Genomic DNA, 22,732 nt, shown 5'->3' on the forward strand with positions numbered 1-22,732 from the left:
TGATAAAAACAAAACAGAGCTTCAAGGCGCTTTGCCACGGTGCTGGTCCCTGCACAGCCTCACACTCCAGCCCATCTACTCTTTCCTGACAGTCCTTGGCAGGTGAGTCTGTGATGCCACCTGGCTGGGAGGGGAGGCGGGCACCATCAGCAGGGACGAGAAGGCTTAGGAGAGGCTGAGGCTGGAGCCGAGCATCAGATCATCCGAACAAGTAACCCATGTAGAGGACCAACCTCCCAGGACAGAGCGAGGAGACCCTGGCTTCCTGCAGATGCAGAGGGAAGAGAAACACCTGGAAATACTACCTTAGAGTCACTCGCTGCAGCCATGCATGCTCATGAGAAACAGCGCCTGCAGGAAGTGACTGTCTCAGGTGTCCAGAGACTCCCTTTGATGTCTCAGCTCTCTAGGCGACAGAGAGTTCAGTGCCCGGCTGAGAGCTCATGTTCTTGTTACAACTGAAGGTCAGTCTTCCTCTCTCAGGATCGCACCCTTTAGACACCTTATAACAGGTCTGAGGGGGACTCTACACCCCACAGAACACCACTTGGTGTGGGTGCTTGAGGTTGTAACTGGCACAGGTCCAGGGTTGTTACACCGCACAGAGGTCTGCACACCTTCAGTGGTGAGGAATCCATTGTGACAGATCTGAGGTCTGCAAACCTTCAGTGGTGAGGAACCCACCTTGTGACAGGTCTGAGGCCTTACTCCTTCACTGGTGAGGAACCCGCATTGTGACAGGTCTGAGGTCTCACACCTTCAGTAATGAGGAACCCGCCTTGTGACAGGTCTGAGCTCTGCACACCTTCAGTGGTGAGGAACGCGCCTTGTGACAGGTCTGAGATCTGCACACCTTCACTGGTGAGGAACCCGCACTGTGACAGGTCGGAGGCCTCACACCTTCGGTAGTGAGGACCCATTGTGACAGGTCTGAGGCCTCACCCCTTCAATTGTGAGGAACCCACTTTGTGACAGGTCTGAGGTCTGCACACCTTCCGTGGGGAGGAAGCCTCCTTGTGACAGCTCTGAGGGGAACTCGACACTCCACACAACGCCACTTGGTGTGGTGCTTGAGTTTATAACTGGCACAGCTCCAGGGTTGTTACACCGCTCAGAGGTCTGCACACCTTCAGTGGTGAGGAACCCACCTTGTGACAAGTCAGAGACCTCACATCTTCAGTGGTGAGGAACTCGCCTTGTGACCGGTCTGAGGTCTGCACACCTTCAGTGGTGAGGAACCCACCTTGTGACAGGTTTGAGGCCTCACACCTTCAGTGGTGAGGAACCCACCTTGTGACAGGTCTGAGGCCTTACTCCTTCAGTGGTGAGGAACCCACCTTGTGACAGGTCTGAGGTCTTCACACCTTCAGTGGTGAGGAACCCTCCTTGTGACAGGTCTGAGAGCTCACACCTTCAGTGGTGAGGAACCCGCCTTGTGACAGGTCTGAGGCCTCACACCTTCAGTGGCGAGGAACCCACCTTGTGACAGGTCTGAGGCCTCACACCTTCAGTGGTGAGGAACCTGCCTTGTGACAGGTCTCAAGGGGACTCAACACTCCACACAACACCACTTGGTGTAGGTGCTTCAGTTTCTACCTGGCACAGCTCCAGGGCTGTTACACCGCACAGAGGTCTGCACACCTTCAGTGGTGAGGAACCCACTTTGTGACAGATCTGAGGCCTCACTCCTTCAGTGGCAAGGAACCCGCATTGTGACAGGTCTGAGACCTCACACCTTCAGTGGTGAGGAACCCACCTTGTGACAGGTCAGAGGTCTGCACATCTTTAGTAATGAGGAACCCACCTTGACAGGTCTGAGGCCTTACACCTTCGGTGGTGAGGAACCCATTGTGACAGGTCTGAGGCCTCACACCTTCAGTGGTGAGGAACCTACCTTGTGATAGGTATGAGGGGGACTCAACACCCCACACAACACCACTTAGAGTGGGTGCTTGAGTTTGTAACTGGCAGAGCTCCAGAGTTGTTAAACCGCACAGAGGTCTTCACACCTTCAGTAGTGAGGAACCCACCTTGTGACAGATCGGAGGTCTGCACACCTTCAGTGGTGAGGAACCCACCTTGTGACAGGTCTGGGGTCTGCACACCTTAAGTGGGGAGCAACCCACCTTGTGACAAGTCTGAAGGGGACTCAACACCCTACACAACACCACTTGGTGTGGGTGCTTGAGTTTGTAACTGACATAGCTCCAGGATTGTTACACCGCACAGAGGTCTGCACACCTTCAGTGTTGAGGAACCCGCCTTGTGACAGGTCTGAGGCCTCACAACTTCAGTAATGAGGAACCCACCTTGTGACAGGTCTGAGGCCTCACACCTTTAGTGGTGAGGAACCCACTGGGACAGGTCTGAGGCCTCACAACTTCAGTAATGAGGAACCCGCCTTGTGACAGGTCTGAGGCCTCACACCTTTAGTGGTGAGGAACCCACTGGGACAAGTCTGAGGCCTCACACCTTCAGTAATGAGGAACCTGCCTTGTGACAGGTCTGAGGTCTGCACACCTTCAGCGGTGAGGAACACGCCTTGTGACAGGTCTGAGGTCTGCAGACCTTCACTGGTGAAGAACCCGCACTGTGACAGGTCTGAGGCCTCACACCTTCGGTAGTGAGGAACCCATTGTGACAGGTCTGAGGCCTCAAACCTTTAATGGTGAGGAACCCACCTTGTGAACAGGTCTGAGGTCTCCACATCTTCCGTGGGGAGGAACCCTCCTTGTGACAGCTTTGAGGGGAACTCAACACCCCACACAACACCACTTGGTATTGGTGCTTGAGTTTGTAACTGGCACAGCTCCAGGGTTGTTACACTGCACAGAGGTCTGCACACCTTCAGTGGTGAGGAACCCACCTTGTGACAGGTCTGGGACCTCACACCTTCAGTGGTGAGGAACCCACCTTGTGACAGGTCTCAGGTCTGCACACCTTCAGTGGTGAGGAACCCACCTTGTGACAGGTCTGAGTTCTCACACCTTCAATGGTGAGGAACCCAACTTGTGACAGGTTTGAGGCCTCACACCTTCAGTGGTGAGGAACCCGCCTTATGACAGGTCTGAGGCCTCACACCTTCAATGGTGAGGAACCCACCTTGTGGCAGGTCTGAGGGGGACTCAACACCCCACACCTGTGCACATGCAGTGGGTGCTTGAGTTTGGAACTGGCAGAGCTCCAGTGTTGTTACATCGCACAGAGGTCTGCACACCTTCAGTGGTGAGGAACCCATTGGGAAAGGTCTGAGACCTCACACCTTCAGTGATGAGGAACCCACCTTGTGACAGGTTTATGGCCCCACACCTTCAGTGGTGATGAACCCGCCTTGTGACAGGTCTGTGGCCTCACACCTTCAGTGGCAAGGAACCAGCCTTGTGACAGGTCTGAGACCTCATACCTTCAGTGGTCAGGAACCCACCTTGTGACAGGTCTGAGGCCTCACACCATCAGTGGTGAGGAACCCACCTTGTGACAGGTCTGTGGCCTCACACCTTCAGTATTAAGGAACCCGCCTTGTGACAGGTCTGAGGCCTGACACCTTCAGTAATGAGGAACCCGCCTTGTGACGGGTCTGAGGCCTCACACATTTAAGGGTGAGGAACCCACCTTGTGACAGGTCTGAGGGGGACTCGACACCCCACACAACACCACTTGGTGTGGGTGCTTGAGGTAGTAACTGGCACAGCTCCAGGGTTGTTTCACCACACAGATGTCTGAACACCTTCAGTGGCGAGGAACCTGCCTTGTGACAGGTCTGAGGCCTCAAACCTTCAGTGGTGAGGAACCCGCCTTGTGACAGGTCTGAGGTCTGCACACCTTCACTGGTGAGGAACCGGCCTTGTGACAGGTCTGAGGCCTCACGCCTTCAGTAATGAGGAACCCACCTTGTGAAAGGTCTGAGGCCTCTCACCTTCAGTGGTGAGGAACCCATTGTGACAGGTCTGAGGCCTCACACCTTCAGTGGTGAGGAACCTGCCTTGTGACAAGTCTGAGGCCTCACACCTTCAGTGGTGAGGAACCCGCCTTATGACAGATTTGAGGCCTCACACCTTCATTGGTGAGGAACCCGCCTTGTGACAGGTCTGAGGTCTGCACACCTTCAGGGGTGAGGAACCCGCCTTGTGACAGGTCTGAGGTCTGCACACCTTCAGCGGTGAGGAACCTGCCTTGTGACAGGTCTGAGGCCTCACACCTTCAGTAATGAGAAAACCACCTTGTGACAGGTCTGAGGCGTCACACCTTCAGTAATGAGGAACCTGCTTTTGACAGGTCTGAGGCCTTACACTTTCAATGGTGAGGAACCCACCTTGTGATAGGTCTGAGGGTGACTCGACACCCCACACAACACCACTTGGTTTGGGTGCTTGAGATTGTAACTGGCACAGCTCAAGGGTTGTTACACCACACAGAGGTCTGCACACCTTCGGTGGTGAGGAACCCACCTTGTGACAGATCTGAGGCCTCACACCTTCAGTAATGAGGAACCCGTCTTGTGACAGGTCTGAGGCCTCACACCTTCAGTAATGAGGAACCTGCTTCTGACAGGTCTGAGGCCTTACACTTTCAATGGTGAGGAACCCACCTTGTGATAGGTCTAAGGTTGACTCGACACCCCACACAACACCACTTGGTTTGGAAGCTTGAGATTGTAACTGGCACAGCTCAAGGGTTGTTACACCACACAGAGGTCTGCATACCTTCGGTGGTGAGGAACCCACCTTGTGACAGGTCTGAGGCCTCACACCTTCAGTAATGAGGAACCCGTCTTGTGACAGGTCTGAGGCCTCACACATTCAGTGGTGAGGAGCCCACCTTGTGGCAGGTCTGAGGGGACTTAACACCCCCCACAACACCACTTGGTGTGGGTGCTTGAGGTTGTAACTGGCACAGCTCCAGGGTTGTTACACCACACAGAGGTCTGCACACCTTCAGTGGTGAGGAACCCGCCTTGTGACAGGTCTAAGGTCTGCACACCTTCAGTGGTGAGGAACCTGGCTTGTGACAGGTCTGAGGTCTGCACACCTTCACTGGTGAGGAACCCGCCTTGTGACAGGTCTGAGGCCTCACACCTTCAGTAATGAGGAACCCGCTTTGTGAAAGGCCTGAGCCCTCACACCTTCAGTGATGACGAACCCATTGTGACAGTTCTGAGGCCTCACACCCTCAGTGGTGAGGAACCTGCCTTGTGACAAATCTGAGGCCTCACACCTCCAGTGGTGAGGAACCCGCCTTATGACAGATCTGAGGCCTCACACCTTTAGTGGCAAGGAACCCGCCTTGTGACAGGTCTGAGGTCTGCACACCTTCATTGGTGAGGAACCCGCCTTGTGACAGGTCTGAGGTCTGCGCACCTTCAGTGCTGAGGAACCCGCCTTGTGACAGGTCTGAGGTCTGCACACCTTCAGAGGTGAGGAACCTGCATTGTGACAGGTCTGAGGCCTCACAACTTCAGTAATGAGGAACCCGCCTTGTGACAGGTCTGAGCTCTGCACACCTTCAGTGGTGAGGAACGCGCCTTGTGACAGGTCTGAGATCTGCACACCTTCACTGGTGAGGAACCCGCACTGTGACAGGTCGGAGGCCTCACACCTTCGGTAGTGAGGACCCATTGTGACAGGTCTGAGGCCTCACCCCTTCAATTGTGAGGAACCCACTTTGTGACAGGTCTGAGGTCTGCACACCTTCCGTGGGGAGGAAGCCTCCTTGTGACAGCTCTGAGGGGAACTCGACACTCCACACAACGCCACTTGGTGTGGGTGCTTGAGTTTATAACTGGCACAGCTCCAGGGTTGTTACACCGCTCAGAGGTCTGCACACCTTCAGTGGTGAGGAACCCACCTTGTGACAAGTCAGAGACCTCACATCTTCAGTGGTGAGGAACTCGCCTTGTGACCGGTCTGAGGTCTGCACACCTTCAGTGGTGAGGAACCCACCTTGTGACAGGTTTGAGGCCTCACACCTTCAGTGGTGAGGAACCCACCTTGTGACAGGTCTGAGGCCTTACTCCTTCAGTGGTGAGGAACCCACCTTGTGACAGGTCTGAGGTCTTCACACCTTCAGTGGTGAGGAACCCTCCTTGTGACAGGTCTGAGAGCTCACACCTTCAGTGGTGAGGAACCCGCCTTGTGACAGGTCTGAGGCCTCACACCTTCAGTGGCGAGGAACCCACCTTGTGACAGGTCTGAGGCCTCACACCTTCAGTGGTGAGGAACCTGCCTTGTGACAGGTCTCAAGGGGACTCAACACCCCACACAACACCACTTGGTGTAGGTGCTTCAGTTTCTACCTGGCACAGCTCCAGGGCTGTTACACCGCACAGAGGTCTGCACACCTTCAGTGGTGAGGAACCCACTTTGTGACAGATCTGAGGCCTCACTCCTTCAGTGGCAAGGAACCCGCATTGTGACAGGTCTGAGACCTCACACCTTCAGTGGTGAGGAACCCACCTTGTGACAGGTCAGAGGTCTGCACATCTTCAGTAATGAGGAACCCACCTTGACAGGTCTGAGGCCTTACACCTTCGGTGGTGAGGAACCCATTGTGACAGGTCTGAGGCCTCACACCTTCAGTGGTGAGGAACCCACCTTGTGATAGGTATGAGGGGGACTCAACACCCCACACAACACCACTTAGAGTGGGTGCTTGAGTTTGTAACTGGCAGAGCTCCAGAGTTGTTAAACCGCACAGAGGTCTTCACACCTTCAGTAGTGAGGAACCCACCTTGTGACAGATCGGAGGTCTGCACACCTTCAGTGGTGAGGAACCCACCTTGTGACAGGTCTGGGGTCTGCACACCTTAAGTGGGGAGCAACCCACCTTGTGACAAGTCTGAAGGGGACTCAACACCCTACACAACACCACTTGGTGTGGGTGCTTGAGTTTGTAACTGACATAGCTCCAGGATTGTTACACCGCACAGAGGTCTGCACACCTTCAGTGTTGAGGAACCCGCCTTGTGACAGGTCTGAGGCCTCACAACTTCAGTAATGAGGAACCCACCTTGTGACAGGTCTGAGGCCTCACACCTTTAGTGGTGAGGAACCCACTGGGACAGGTCTGAGGCCTCACAACTTCAGTAATGAGGAACCCGCCTTGTGACAGGTCTGAGGCCTCACACCTCCAGTGGTGAGGAACCCACTGGGACAAGTCTGAGGCCTCACACCTTCAGTAATGAGGAACCTGCCTTGTGACAGGTCTGAGGTCTGCACACCTTCAGCGGTGAGGAACACGCCTTGTGACAGGTCTGAGGTCTGCAGACCTTCACTGGTGAAGAACCCGCACTGTGACAGGTCTGAGGCCTCACACCTTCGGTAGTGAGGAACCCATTGTGACAGGTCTGAGGCCTCAAACCTTTAATGGTGAGGAACCCACCTTGTGAACAGGTCTGAGGTCTCCACATCTTCCGTGGGGAGGAACCCTCCTTGTGACAGCTTTGAGGGGAACTCAACACCCCACACAACACCACTTGGTATTGGTGCTTGAGTTTGTAACTGGCACAGCTCCAGGGTTGTTACACTGCACAGAGGTCTGCACACCTTCAGTGGTGAGGAACCCACCTTGTGACAGGTCTGGGACCTCACACCTTCAGTGGTGAGGAACCCACCTTGTGACAGGTCTCAGGTCTGCACACCTTCAGTGGTGAGGAACCCACCTTGTGACAGGTCTGAGTTCTCACACCTTCAATGGTGAGGAACCCAACTTGTGACAGGTTTGAGGCCTCACACCTTCAGTGGTGAGGAACCCGCCTTATGACAGGTCTGAGGCCTCACACCTTCAATGGTGAGGAACCCACCTTGTGGCAGGTCTGAGGGGGACTCAACACCCCACACCTGTGCACATGCAGTGGGTGCTTGAGTTTGGAACTGGCAGAGCTCCAGTGTTGTTACATCGCACAGAGGTCTGCACACCTTCAGTGGTGAGGAACCCATTGGGAAAGGTCTGAGACCTCACACCTTCAGTGATGAGGAACCCACCTTGTGACAGGTTTATGGCCCCACACCTTCAGTGGTGATGAACCCGCCTTGTGACAGGTCTGTGGCCTCACACCTTCAGTGGCAAGGAACCAGCCTTGTGACAGGTCTGAGACCTCATACCTTCAGTGGTCAGGAACCCACCTTGTGACAGGTCTGAGGCCTCACACCATCAGTGGTGAGGAACCCACCTTGTGACAGGTCTGTGGCCTCACACCTTCAGTATTAAGGAACCCGCCTTGTGACAGGTCTGAGGCCTGACACCTTCAGTAATGAGGAACCCGCCTTGTGACGGGTCTGAGGCCTCACACATTTAAGGGTGAGGAACCCACCTTGTGACAGGTCTGAGGGGGACTCAACACCCCACACAACACCACTTGGTGTGGGTGCTTGAGGTAGTAACTGGCACAGCTCCAGGGTTGTTTCACCACACAGATGTCTGAACACCTTCAGTGGCGAGGAACCTGCCTTGTGACAGGTCTGAGGCCTCAAACCTTCAGTGGTGAGGAACCCGCCTTGTGACAGGTCTGAGGTCTGCACACCTTCACTGGTGAGGAACCGGCCTTGTGACAGGTCTGAGGCCTCACGCCTTCAGTAATGAGGAACCCACCTTGTGAAAGGTCTGAGGCCTCTCACCTTCAGTGGTGAGGAACCCATTGTGACAGGTCTGAGGCCTCACACCTTCAGTGGTGAGGAACCTGCCTTGTGACAAGTCTGAGGCCTCACACCTTCAGTGGTGAGGAACCCGCCTTATGACAGATTTGAGGCCTCACACCTTCATTGGTGAGGAACCCGCCTTGTGACAGGTCTGAGGTCTGCACACCTTCAGGGGTGAGGAACCCGCCTTGTGACAGGTCTGAGGTCTGCACACCTTCAGCGGTGAGGAACCTGCCTTGTGACAGGTCTGAGGCCTCACACCTTCAGTAATGAGAAACCCACCTTGTGACAGGTCTGAGGCGTCACACCTTCAGTAATGAGGAACCTGCTTTTGACAGGTCTGAGGCCTTACACTTTCAATGGTGAGGAACCCACCTTGTGATAGGTCTGAGGGTGACTCGACACCCCACACAACACCACTTGGTTTGGGTGCTTGAGATTGTAACTGGCACAGCTCAAGGGTTGTTACACCACACAGAGGTCTGCACACCTTCGGTGGTGAGGAACCCACCTTGTGACAGATCTGAGGCCTCACACCTTCAGTAATGAGGAACCCGTCTTGTGACAGGTCTGAGGCCTCACACCTTCAGTAATGAGGAACCTGCTTCTGACAGGTCTGAGGCCTTACACTTTCAATGGTGAGGAACCCACCTTGTGATAGGTCTAAGGTTGACTCGACACCCCACACAACACCACTTGGTTTGGAAGCTTGAGATTGTAACTGGCACAGCTCAAGGGTTGTTACACCACACAGAGGTCTGCATACCTTCGGTGGTGAGGAACCCACCTTGTGACAGGTCTGAGGCCTCACACCTTCAGTAATGAGGAACCCGTCTTGTGACAGGTCTGAGGCCTCACACATTCAGTGGTGAGGAGCCCACCTTGTGGCAGGTCTGAGGGGACTTAACACCCCCCACAACACCACTTGGTGTGGGTGCTTGAGGTTGTAACTGGCACAGCTCCAGGGTTGTTACACCACACAGAGGTCTGCACACCTTCAGTGGTGAGGAACCCGCCTTGTGACAGGTCTAAGGTCTGCACACCTTCAGTGGTGAGGAACCTGGCTTGTGACAGGTCTGAGGTCTGCACACCTTCACTGGTGAGGAACCCGCCTTGTGACAGGTCTGAGGCCTCACACCTTCAGTAATGAGGAACCCGCTTTGTGAAAGGCCTGAGCCCTCACACCTTCAGTGATGAGGAACCCATTGTGACAGTTCTGAGGCCTCACACCCTCAGTGGTGAGGAACCTGCCTTGTGACAAATCTGAGGCCTCACACCTCCAGTGGTGAGGAACCCGCCTTATGACAGATCTGAGGCCTCACACCTTCAGTGGCAAGGAACCCGCCTTGTGACAGGTCTGAGGTCTGCACACCTTCATTGGTGAGGAACCCGCCTTGTGACAGGTCTGAGGTCTGCGCACCTTCAGTGCTGAGGAACCCGCCTTGTGACAGGTCTGAGGTCTGCACACCTTCAGAGGTGAGGAACCTGCATTGTGACAGGTCTGAGGCCTCACAACTTCAGTAATGAGGAACCGACCTTGTGACAGGTCTGAGGCCTCACACCTTCAGTAATGAGGAACCCGCCTTGTGACAGGTCTGAGGCCTCACACCTTCAATGGTGAGGAACTCACCTTGTGATAGGTCTGTGGTCGACTCAACACCCCACACAACACCACTTGGTGTGGTTGCTTGAGGTTGTAACTGGCACAGCTCCAGGTTTGTTAAACCACACAGAGGTATGCACACCTTCATGGTGATGAACCCGCCTTGTGACAGGTCTGAGGTCTGCACACCTTCACTGGTGAGGAACCCACCTTGTGACAGGTCTGAGGCCTCACACCTTCAGTAATGAGGAACCCGCCTTGTGAAAGGTCTGAGGCCTCACACCTTCAGTGGTGAGGAACCTGCCTTGTGACAGGTCTGAGGCCTCACACCTTCAGTGGTGAGGAACCTGCCTTGTGACAGGTCTGAGGCCTCAAACCTTAAGTGGTGAGGAACCCACCTTGTTACAGATCTGAGGCCTCACGCCTTCAGTGGTGAGGAACCCATTGTGAAAGATCTGAGGCCTCACACCTTCAATGGTGAGGAACCCACCTTGTGACAGGTCTGAGGTCTGCACACCTTCAGTGGGGAGGAACCCTCCTTGTGACAGCTCGGAGGGGGACTCGACACCCCACACAAAACCACTTGGTGTGGATGCTTTAGTTTGTAACTGGCACAGCTCCAGGGTTGTTACACCGCACAGAGGTCTGCACACCTTCAGTGGTGAGGAACCCACCTTGTGACAGGTCTGAGGCCTGCACACCTTCAGTAGCGAGGAACCCACCTTGTGAGAGGTCTGAGGCCTGCCCCCCATTAAGTGGTGAGGAACCCATCTTGTGACAGGTCTGAGACCTCACACCTTTAGTGATGAGAAACCCGCCTTGCGACAGGTCTGAGGGGGGCAGTACGCAACACAGAACACCTCTGTAAATGTTCTGTGCATGATCTTTCCATGGACCGCCTCACAGATGTCCATGTGTGTGCAGACACACAACCGCAGGCATACACTGTACACTGTACTGGCTCACGTGCACTATAATAAAATGTTTAATGAATAAAACACAACATGCACGCCTTAGAATCACATTATCACACAGGGCAGCAGAAAGTGCACCAAGAAGCCAGAGCTTGAGCCTTGCAGGGTCAGTAACGGTCTGTCTGACCTTGTGGACTTCCTAGCATAGAGGCAGACTTCCCACAGTGGGCCTGTCCCTGCCCCCACCCCCCACCATGGCATGGGAGGCTGCGAGAAACAGATCAGAGACCAAACTTACAGCGGCCAAGGCCCTTCCCCAGCTGAAGGCTGCAGTTTCGACCTTCAGACAGCTTGGGATTGGGTGAAGGGGGGTGAACACCACATAGTGTTGAGGCCAGAGGGGTTGGGTGACTGGGTGGGTGAGCCCCACAGGGGTCTGAGGCCAGAGGGGCTGGGTGACTGGGTGGGTGAGCCTGACATGGGGCTGAGGCCAGGAGGATCGGGTGAAGGGTGGGTGAGCACCACATGGGACTGAGGCCAGAGGCGTTGGGTGACTGGGTGGGTGAGCCCCACAGGGCTGAGGCCAGGAGGATTGTGTGATGGGTGCATGAGCCCCGCCAGGGGGCTCAGGAGGATTGGGTGAAGGGGGATTGTGTACCACAGGGGGCTCAGGCCAGGAGGATTGTGTGAAGGCGCATGAGCACCAACAGGGGGCTCAGGAGGATTGGGTGAAGGGGGGGTGAGTACCACAGGGGGCTCAGGACAGGAGGATTGGGTGAAGGGGTCATGAGCACCACCAGGGGGCTCAGGAGGATTGGGTGAAGGGTCTCAGCACCACAGAAGGCTCAAGACAGGAGGATTGGATGAAGTGGGGGTGAGCACCCTGAGGGGCTCAGGACAGGAGGATTGGGTGAAGGGTGCATAATTATAGATTTGGCACATTTACCAAATAATCCAGCATTTAACGAAAACAAATTTTGTTTCTACCTAAAATGGTTCAAAAGTTACCAAAAAAACAGCTACACATATAATTTCAGAGTGAAAGGCCCTTTGCAAAGGTTGACTGGTCATCTTTGTGCTTTCCGCTTATTGTTATATTTGGGTGTTAAACTGGTACTAATGAGGCGCAACTAATGCACAGACAGGGTTGACAAGTGTGAAAATTGCAAAATAGTGAAGTAATACTATCACAAAATGTGTTGCATTATACTGCACAATATGCCTTTTCCTGCTGCATAATTTACTCAACCCTGGCGCATAATTTGCCTTTTCTTGCCGTATCTTTTACTCAACCCTACCGCATAATTTAGCCCTCTACTACCAGTGCTTGAAATGGAAAAATTAAAGTGCTGGTACTCTGTGCCAGAGTACCTGCTTGTTCCTGAGAAGTGCCGGTACTCTCCTATTAAAAGTATTACGTTTTTCTTGAAATGTGCCGGTACTCTCCCTCTCAAAATAAAAATGTGCCGGTACTCAGTACCGGACAGTACCGGCCCATTTAAAGCACTGTCTACTACCATATATCTCCAGTGGCCCTGGCCATTGGGATTACTTCTGTCTTCAGATTAGTTCTGGTTCTCAAGAAAACAACCACCCATTTTCTCCCTTTTCCTTGAGCTGGGTTAACCTGTGTGTGATCGTGAGTGCGACTTCGTGCACATGGTTGGTGGGATAAATAAATTGATGGTGGACAAAAGATTAGTTATTGTTACATTGAGGGGTTAAGGCTTTAAACAAGGAGAGACTGGGATGTGTGAGGTGAGTTGTTGGCTATTTGCAGAGATATAATAGAGGGTAAGGCAGGCAGGCACATGAAGAGATATAATAGAGGGTGAGGTATAGAGGCATGCGATTTAGGCTGTTCAGGAAGGGCAAGGCATACAGAGGTTATAATGTGTTGAATGAGTGAAAAGGATGCTGAAAGGGAACCGTGAGATTAGGTAACATGGAAGTAACCATACATCCTTTGTATGTCAAGGAAACTTCCTTCTGCTGAGCAAAATACACCACACGAACAAGGAGCTACGTGCAAGAGCATTCAAGGCTGCCACCAGAAGCAAATAAACTACTCATTCTACAATTTCCACCTTTACCTGCTAGGCCGAAGGAAGCAGACATTTTGAGCAGGGGTTCAAGCTCGAAGACTGTCTTAAGGTCCAACCAAGACTTTCATAGGCAGACAAGCAATACCTGGGCATTCCTTAGTCAAGTTGTGACTCACGACCTATCCAGATTGGCACCCGGTACAGGCAACATTGCGAGACAAAGCGTTTGCTAAATTGGGTAACGAGCATCCCATGGGGCCTGGTGAAAGCAAGGAAAATGGCCACTGTAGGAAAGTACCATCTTGCCTGGCATGTTACCCCCATTTTCACTGTATGTATGTTTGTTTTTGCCTATGTGTCACTGGGATCCTGCCAGGCAGAACCCTAGTGCTCATAATGTATGCCCTGTATGTGTTCCCTGTGTGGTACCTAACTGTATCACTGAGGCTCTGCTAACCAGAACCTCAGTGTTTATGCTTTCTCTTTGCTCTAAAATTGTCACTGCAGACTAGTGACTAATTTACCAATTCTCATTGGCACACTGGAACACCCTTATAATTCCCTTGTATATGGTACCTAGGTACCCAGGTGTAGGAAAGTACCATCTTGCCTGGCATGTTACCCCCATTTTTCACTGTATATATGTTGTTTTAGTTGTATGTGTCACTGGGACCCTGGTAACCCAGGGCCCCAGTGCTCATAAGTGTGCCTGAATGTGTTACCTGTGTAGTGACTAACTGTCTCACTGAGGCTCTGCTAATCAGAACCTCAGTGGTTATGCTCTCTCATTTCTTTCCAAATTGTCACTAACAGGCTAGTGACCATTTTTACCAATTTATATTGGCTTACTGGAACACCCTTATAATTCCCTAGTATATGGTACTGAGGTACCCAGGGTATTGGGGTTCCAGGAGATCCCTATGGGCTGCAGCATTTCTTTTGCCACCCATAGGGAGCTCTGACAATTCTTACACAGGCCTGCCACTGCAGCCTGAGTGAAATAACGTCCACGTTATTTCACAGCCATTTTACACTGCACTTAAGTAACTTATAAGTCACCTATATGTCTAACCTTTACCTGGTAAAGGTTAGGTGCAAAGTTACTTAGTGTGAGGGCACCCTGGCACTAGCCAAGGTGCCCCCACATTGTTCAGAGCCAATTCCCTGAACTTTGTGAGTGCGGGGACACTATTACACGCGTGCACTACATATAGGTCACTACCTATATGTAGCTTCACAATGGTAACTCCGAATATGGCCATGTAACATGTCTATGATCATGGAATTGCCCCCTCTATGCCATCCTGGCATAGTTGGCACAATCCCATGATCCCAGTGGTCTGTAGCACAGACCCTGGTACTGCCAAACTGCCCTTCCTGGGGTTTCACTGCAGCTGCTGCTGCTGCCAACCCCTCAGACAGGCATCTGCCCTCCTGGGGTCCAGCCAGGCCTGGCCCAGGATGGCAGAACAAAGGACTTCCTCTGAGAGAGGGTGTTACACCCTCTCCCTTTGGAAAATGGTGTGAAGGCAGGGGAGGAGTAGCCTCCCCCAGCCTCTGGAAATGCTTTGTTGGGCACAGAGGTGCCCAATTCTGCATAAGCCAGTCTACACCGGTTCAGGGGACCCCTTAGCCCTGCTCTGGCGCGAAACTGGACAAAGGAAAGGGGAGTGACCACTCCCCTGACCTGCACCTCCCCTGGGAGGTGTCCAGAGCTCCTCCAGTGTGCTCCAGACCTCTGCCATCTTGGAAACAGAGGTGCTGCTGGCACACTGGACTGCTCTGAGTGGCCAGTGCCACCAGGTGACGTCAGAGACTCCTTCTGATAGGCTCCTTCAGGTGTTAGTAGCCTATCCTCTCTCCTAGGTAGCCAAACCCTCTTTTCTGGCTATTTAGGGTCTCTGTCTCTGGGGAAACTTTAGATAACGAATGCAAGAGCTCATCCGAGTTCCTCTGCATCTCTCTCTTCACCTTCTGCCAAGGAATCGACTGCTGACCGCGCTGGAAGCCTGCAAACCTGCAACATAGTAGCAAAGACGACTACTGCAACTCTGTAACGCTGATCCTGCCGCCTTCTCGACTGTTTTCCTGCTTGTGCATGCTGTGGGGGTAGTCTGCCTCCTCTCTGCACCAGAAGCTCCGAAGAAATCTCCCGTGGGTCGACGGAATCTTCCCCCTGCAACCGCAGGCACCAAAAAGCTGCATTACCGGTCCCTTGGGTCTCCTCTCAGCACAACGAGCGAGGTCCCTCGAATCCAGCAACTCTGTCCAAGTGACCGCCACAGTCCAGTGACTCTTCAGTCCAAGTTTGGTGGAGGTAAGTCCTTGCCTCACCTCGCTGGGCTGCATTGCTGGGAACCGCGACTTTTGCAGCTACTCCGGCCCCTGTGCACTTCTGTCGGAAATCCTTTGTGCACAGCCAAGCCTGGGTCCACGGCACTCTAACTTGCATTGCACGACTTTCTAAGTTGGTCTCCGGCGACGTGGGACTCCTTTGTGCGACTTCGGGTGAGCACCGTTTCACGCATCCTCGTAGTGCCTGTTTCTGGCACTTCTCCGGGAGCTACCGGCTTCAGAGAGGGCTGTTTGTCTTGCTCGACGTTCCCTCTCTCTGCTGGTCCAATTTGCGACCTCCTGGTCCCTCTTGGGCCTTAGCAGCATCCAAAAACGCTAACCGCACGATTTGCAGCTAGCAATGCTTGTTGGCGTTCTTTCGGCGGGAAAACACTTCTGCCCGACTCTCCACGGCGAGAGGGATCCGTCCACCAAAGTGGAAGTCTCTAGCCCTTTTCGTTCCTGCAGAAACCTCAGCTTCTTCTGTCCAGTAGAAGCTTCTTTGCACCCGCAGCTGGCATTTCCTGGGCATTTGCCCATCTCCGACTTGCTTGTGACTTTTGGACTTGGTCCCCTTGTTCCACAGGTACCCTAGATTGGAAATCCACAGTTGTTGCATTGCTGGTTTGTGTCTTTCCTGCATTATTCCTCTAACACGACTTCTTTGTCCTTAGGGGAACTTTAGTGCACTTTGCACTCACTTTTCAGGGTCTTGGGGAGGGTTATTTTTCTAACTCTCACTATTTTCTAATAGTCCCAGCGACCCTCTACAAGGTCACATAGGTTTGGGGTCCATTCGTGGTTCGCATTCCACTTTTGGAGTATATGGTTTGTGTTGCCCCTATCCCTATGTTTCCCCATTGCATCCTATTGTAACTATACATTGTTTGCACTGTTTTCTAAGACTATACTGCATATTTTTGCTATTGTGTATATATATCTTGTGTATATTTCCTATCCTCTCACTGAGGGTACACTCTAAGATACTTTGGCATATTGTCATAAAAATAAAGTACCTTTATTTTTAGTATAACTGTGTATTGTGTTTTCTTATGATATTGTGCATATGACACTAAGTGGTACTGTAGTAGCTTCACACGTCTCCTAGTTCAGCCTAAGCTGCTCTGCTAAGCTACCATTATCTATCAGCCTAAGCTGCTAGACACCCTATACACTAATAAGGGATAACTGGGCCTGGTGCAAGGTGCAAGTACCCCTTGGTACTCACTACAAGCCAGTCCAGCCTCCTACATTGGTTGTGCAGCGGTGGGATAAGTGCTTTGAGACTACTTACCACTCTTGTCATTGTACTTTTCATAAGAGAAAAATATACAAAACAAGGTCAGTGTATATACACATAGCCAAAAAGTTTTGCATTTCCTCTTTTCACTCTTTTCTAAGTGCTGAAAAGTACTTCTAACTTTCTAAAAAGTTCTAAAAAGTTTAAAAAGTTTTTTTCTCTGTCTTTCTAAAAGCTCTGACAAACTTTTTTATCTTTTACTATCACTTTCACTCTCTCTAAAAATGTCTGGCACAGGCCAAAATGTTGATCTGTCCAAACTTGCATATGATCACCTTAGCTGGAAAGGAGCAAGGAGTCTCTGCATAGAGAGAGGTTTGAGTGTAGGGAAGAATCCTTCCTTAGAACTGTTAATTAACATGCTTAGAGTACAGGATAAGGCCATAAGTGCCCAATCTGTTGAAAAAGTAGCTAATGGTTCTCAATCTGATCCAGGGACTCCCCCAGGAAAAGATTCAGGAAAGAAACTTCCTAGCCTGCCCATTACTAGACAGTTTAGCATAGTTGGTAATGATGATGAGCCACACCATATAAATAGTGTTGTCTCACATCATAGCAAAAGCATTTATTCTCACCATACTGGTAGTGATGTTTCTGTTAGCCAAGCTGTTAGGGTGCCTTCTGTAAGGGACAGGTCTCCTTCTGTCCATTCTCACCATACTTCTGTTTCAAGGCATGTCCCTCCCACCCACCCTGATGACAGATTGTTAGAAAGGGAGCTCAATAGATTGAGAGTGGAACAAACCAGACTGAAGCTCAAGAAGCAACAGCTGGATTTGGATAGACAGACTTTAGAAGTAGAGAAGGAGAGACAGAAACTGGGTTTAGAAACCCATGGTGGCAGCAGCAGTATTCCCCATAGTCATCCTGCAAAAGAGCATGATTCCAGGAATCTGCACAAGATAGTTCCCCCTTACAAGGAGGGGGATGACATTAACAAGTGGTTTGCTGCACTTGAGAGGGCCTGTGTTGTACAGGATGTCCCTCAAAGGCAGTGGGCTGCTATCCTATGGCTATCATTTAGTGGAAAAGGTAGGGATAGGCTCCTTACTGTGAAAGAAAATGATGCTAATAATTTCCAAGTTCTTAAGAATGCACTCCTGGATGGTTATGGCTTAACCACTGAACAGTACAGGATAAAGTTCAGAGAGACCAAAAAGGAGTCTTCACAAGACTGGGTTGATTTCATTGACCATTCAGTGAAGGCCTTGGAGGGGTGGTTACATGGCAGTAAGGTTACTGACTTTGAAAGCCTGTATAACTTGATCCTGAGAGAGCATATTCTTAATAATTGTGTGTCTGATTTGTTGCACCAGTACTTGGTGGACTCTGATCTGACCTCTCCCCAAGAATTGGGAAAGAAGGCAGACAAATGGGTCAGAACAAGGGTGAACAGAAAATTTCATACAGGGGGTGACAAAGATGGCAACAAAAAGAAGGATGGTAAGTCTTCTGACAAGGGTGGGGACAAATCTAAAAATGAGTCTTCATCAGGCCCACAAAAACACTCTGGTGGGGGTGGTGGGCCCAAATCCTCTTTTAATCAGAACAAGGAAAAGAAACCATGGTGCTATTTATGTAAAATAAAAGGCCATTGGACAACAGATCCCAGTTGTCCAAAGAAAGGCACCAAGCCTCCTACCACTACAACCCCTACTGCTACACCTAGTGTCCCTACTAATAGCAGTGGTGGTGGGAGCAAACCTACTAATAGCCAATCCAAGGGAGTAGCTGGGCTCACTATTGGTAACTTAGTCGGGGTTGGCCTTGTTAGGGAGGCCACAGAGGCTGTGTTAGTCTCTGAGGGGGCTATTGATTTAGCCACCTTAGTTGCTTGTCCCCTTAATATGGATAAGTACAAGCAGCTACCCCTAATAAATGGTGTTGAGGTTCAGGCCTACAGGGACACTGGTGCCAGTGTGACTATGGTCATAGAGAAACTGGTCCACCCTGAACAACACCTACTTGGTCACCAGTACCAAGTAACCGATGCTCACAACAACACACTTAGCCACCCCATGGCTGTTGTAAATCTAAACTGGGGGGGGGTTACTGGTCCAAAGAAAGTTGTGGTAGCTTCAGATTTACCTGTAGACTGTCTATTAGGGATTGATTTGGAGACATCAGCTTGGTCAGATGTGGAGTTGGAGGCCCATGCGGCAATGCTGGGCATCCCAGGGCATATTTTTGCTTTGACAAGGGCTCAGGCCACAAAGGAAAAAGGACAGGGAAGCTTGGATCCTGGAACAATGGACCAAGTGCTCCCTAAAGCTAGGGCTAGTAGAAGCAAACCACTTCCTACTATCCCTCCCTCTACAGTGGATTCTACTTCTGAGGAAGAAGAATTCCCTCCCTGTGCAGAACCTACACCAGAGGAGCTGGAAGCAGACACTGCTGAGCTTTTGGGTGAAGGGGGGCCTGCCAGAGAGGAGCTGAGTGTGGCACAGCAAACCTGTCCCACATTAGAGGGTCTCAGACAGCAAGCTGTCAAACAGGCTAATGGGGATGTCAGTGACTCTCACAGAGTTTACTGGGAGGACAACCTCTTGAACACTGAGCATAGGGATCCTAAACCTGGAGCTGCCAGGAGATTAGTGATTCCTCAGGAGTACAGAAAGTTCCTCCTAACACTGGCACATGACATTCCCCTAGCTGGGCACCTGGGTCAAATGAAAACTTGGGACAGACTGGTTCCATTGTTTCATTGGCCTAGGATGTCAGAGGACACAAAGGAATTTTGTAAGTCCTGTGACACCTGTCAAGCCAGTGGCAAGACAGGTGGCACCCCAAAGGCACCCCTTATTCCACTGCCTGTGGTTGGGGTTCCCTTTGAAAGGGTAGGGGTTGACATAGTTGGCCCCCTTGACCCTCCTACGGCTTCAGGCAATAGGTTTATCTTGGTGGTAGTGGACCATGCCACAAGATATCCTGAAGCTATTCCTTTAAGGACCACTACAGCTCCTGCAGTGGCAAAGGCCCTCCTGGGAATATTTTCCAGGGTGGGCTTCCCAAAGGAAGTAGTATCAGACAGGGGAAGCAATTTCATGTCTGCATACTTAAAGGCCATGTGGAAGGAGTGTGGTGTAACGTACAAGTTCACAACACCTTATCATCCACAAACAAATGGACTGGTGGAGAGATTTAATAAAACTCTCAAAGGCATGATTATTGGCACTAGCCAAGGTGCCCCCACATTGTTCAGAGCCAATTCCCTGAACTTTGTGAGTGCGGGGACACCATTACACGCGTGCACTACATATAGGTCACTACCTATATGTAGCTTCACAATGGTAACTCCGAATATGGCCATGTAACATGTCTATGATCATGGAATTGCCCCCTCTATGCCATCCTGGCATAGTTGGCACAATCCCATGATCCCAGTGGTCTGTAGCACAGACCCTGGTACTGCCAAACTGCCCTTCCTGGGGTTTCACTGCAGCTGCTGCTGCTGCCAACCCCTCAGACAGGCATCTGCCCTCCTGGGGTCCAGCCAGGCCTGGCCCAGGATGGCAGAACAAAGGACTTCCTCTGAGAGAGGGTGTTACACCCTCTCCCTTTGGAAAATGGTGTGAAGGCAGGGGAGGAGTAGCCTCCCCCAGCCTCTGGAAATGCTTTGTTGGGCACAGAGGTGCCCAATTCTGCATAAGCCAGTCTACACCGGTTCAGGGGACCCCTTAGCCCTGCTCTGGCGCGAAACTGGACAAAGGAAAGGGGAGTGACCACTCCCCTGACCTGCACCTCCCCTGGGAGGTGTCCAGAGCTCCTCCAGTGTGCTCCAGACCTCTGCCATCTTGGAAACAGAGGTGCTGCTGGCACACTGGACTGCTCTGAGTGGCCAGTGCCACCAGGTGACGTCAGAGACTCCTTCTGATAGGCTCCTTCAGGTGTTAGTAGCCTATCCTCTCTCCTAGGTAGCCAAACCCTCTTTTCTGGCTATTTAGGGTCTCTGTCTCTGGGGAAACTTTAGATAACGAATGCAAGAGCTCATCCGAGTTCCTCTGCATCTCTCTCTTCACCTTCTGCCAAGGAATCGACTGCTGACCGATCTGGAAGCCTGCAAACCTGCAACATAGTAGCAAAGACGACTACTGCAACTCTGTAACGCTGATCCTGCCGCCTTCTCGACTGTTTTCCTGCTTGTGCATGCTGTGGGGGTAGTCTGCCTCCTCTCTGCACTAGAAGCTCAGAAGAAATCTCCCGTGGTTCGACGGAATCTTCCCCCTTCAATCGCAGGCACCAAAGAACTGCATCACCGGTTGATTATACCGTGTTGTGCTGTACTGAACTGTACTGTGTTGTATTGTACTTTGTTGGTTCATACTACATTGTACTGTATGGATTGTACTATGTTGTATTGTATTGCACTGCATTGTACTATACTCTACTGTATATTATTGTATTGTAATATATTGTACTGTATTGATTGTACTGCCTTGTATTCTACTGTATTGATTGTAGTGTACTGTACTGTATTGTACTGTACTGTAATGTATGATATAATAGTGTATGCATTATACTGTATTGTACTGTATTGCACTATAATGATTGCACTATGTTGTATTGTATTGCATTACACTGTACTATACTTTACTGTATTGTATTGTGATATATTGTACTGTATTGATTGTACTGCCTTGTATTCTACTGTATTGATTGTAGTGTACTGTACTGTATTGTACTGTACTGTAATGTATGATATAATAGTGTATGCATTATACTGTATTGTACTTTATTGTACTATAATGATTGCACTATGTTGTATTGTATTGCATTACACTGTACTATAGTTTACTGTATTGTATTGTATTGTGATATATTTTACTGTATTGATTGTACTGCCTTGTATTCTACTGTATTGATTGTAGTGTACTGTACTGTATTGTACTGTACTGTAATGTATGATATAATAGTGTATGTATTAATCTGTATTGTACTGTATTGCACTATAATGATTGCACTATGTTGTATTGTATTACATTGCATTGTACTGTACTGTGTTGTATTATAATGTACTCTGCTCTATTGATTGTACTGCATTGTATTGTACTGTGTTGTATTGTATTGCAGTGCAGTGCACTGTACTGTTCTGCATTGCATTGCACTGCATTGCGCTGTATCGATTGCACTTCCTCCTCTGCAGGTACCCCCATTCCTCCCTCTCCCGCACTCTTGTCCCATCCCTTCTACTGCTGGTGACCCAGCCCTCTCTTCAGTATTTCTTCACTACTATTCCTGGAGGTGCCACAGTCCTCTCTCTAACTGCCCACTTCCGGAAGCTGCCCCCTTTCTCTTCCACATGATACTGGCCCTCTTTTTGCACTTATTGAAGCCTCTCTCACCTCACCCTTACCCTCACCTCTGCTACTGCTGCACCTCTCTCTCTCCTCTTCCTCTCCCACACCCCTCTATCACCCATCACTTGCTGGTTCCCTGTCTCTGTCTTTCCCTTTTCTCCTTGTCTTCCCTTTATCACCCCTGTAACTCAGTCTCGCACATACCTGTCTCCTGCCCCATGTCCAGCATCACTCAAACTCTACCACACCCTCTACAATCCCACATCCAGAGGTGCCTGTTCCCCCTCTACGCCACACCCTGCTACCGCCCCTCGTTCTGCAAGTACCTCACCTCTCACACCCTTCTATTACTGCCCCTCATACAGGTCCCCATTCCTCTCTCTTCCCTACTCGATGGCCCGACTCATGTGTGCCACACCCACCCATCCCACACCCATCTACCACCCCTCCTCCCTTACACACGTGTACCACCGCCCCCTCTTACACACGTGTGCCACCCACGCTCCTGCAGGTGTACCGCCGCCCCTCTCTCTCACACTCATCTACCACTGCTCCTCCTGCAGGTGTACCTCCCCCCTACCACAATCATCTACCACCTCTCCTCCT

General features: G+C 51.2%; 1 protein-coding gene across 3 annotated transcripts in view; it reads right to left on the reverse strand.

The window, feature by feature from the left end:
* CA9 (carbonic anhydrase 9) overlaps positions 1-22,732 on the reverse strand; it is a 324,823-nt gene that overhangs the window by 176,073 nt on the left and 126,018 nt on the right. The window lies entirely within an intron of this gene.

Source organism: Pleurodeles waltl, chromosome 1_2 (genome assembly GCF_031143425.1).
Source record: "Pleurodeles waltl isolate 20211129_DDA chromosome 1_2, aPleWal1.hap1.20221129, whole genome shotgun sequence".
NCBI classification, from domain to species: Eukaryota; Metazoa; Chordata; class Amphibia; order Caudata; family Salamandridae; genus Pleurodeles; species Pleurodeles waltl.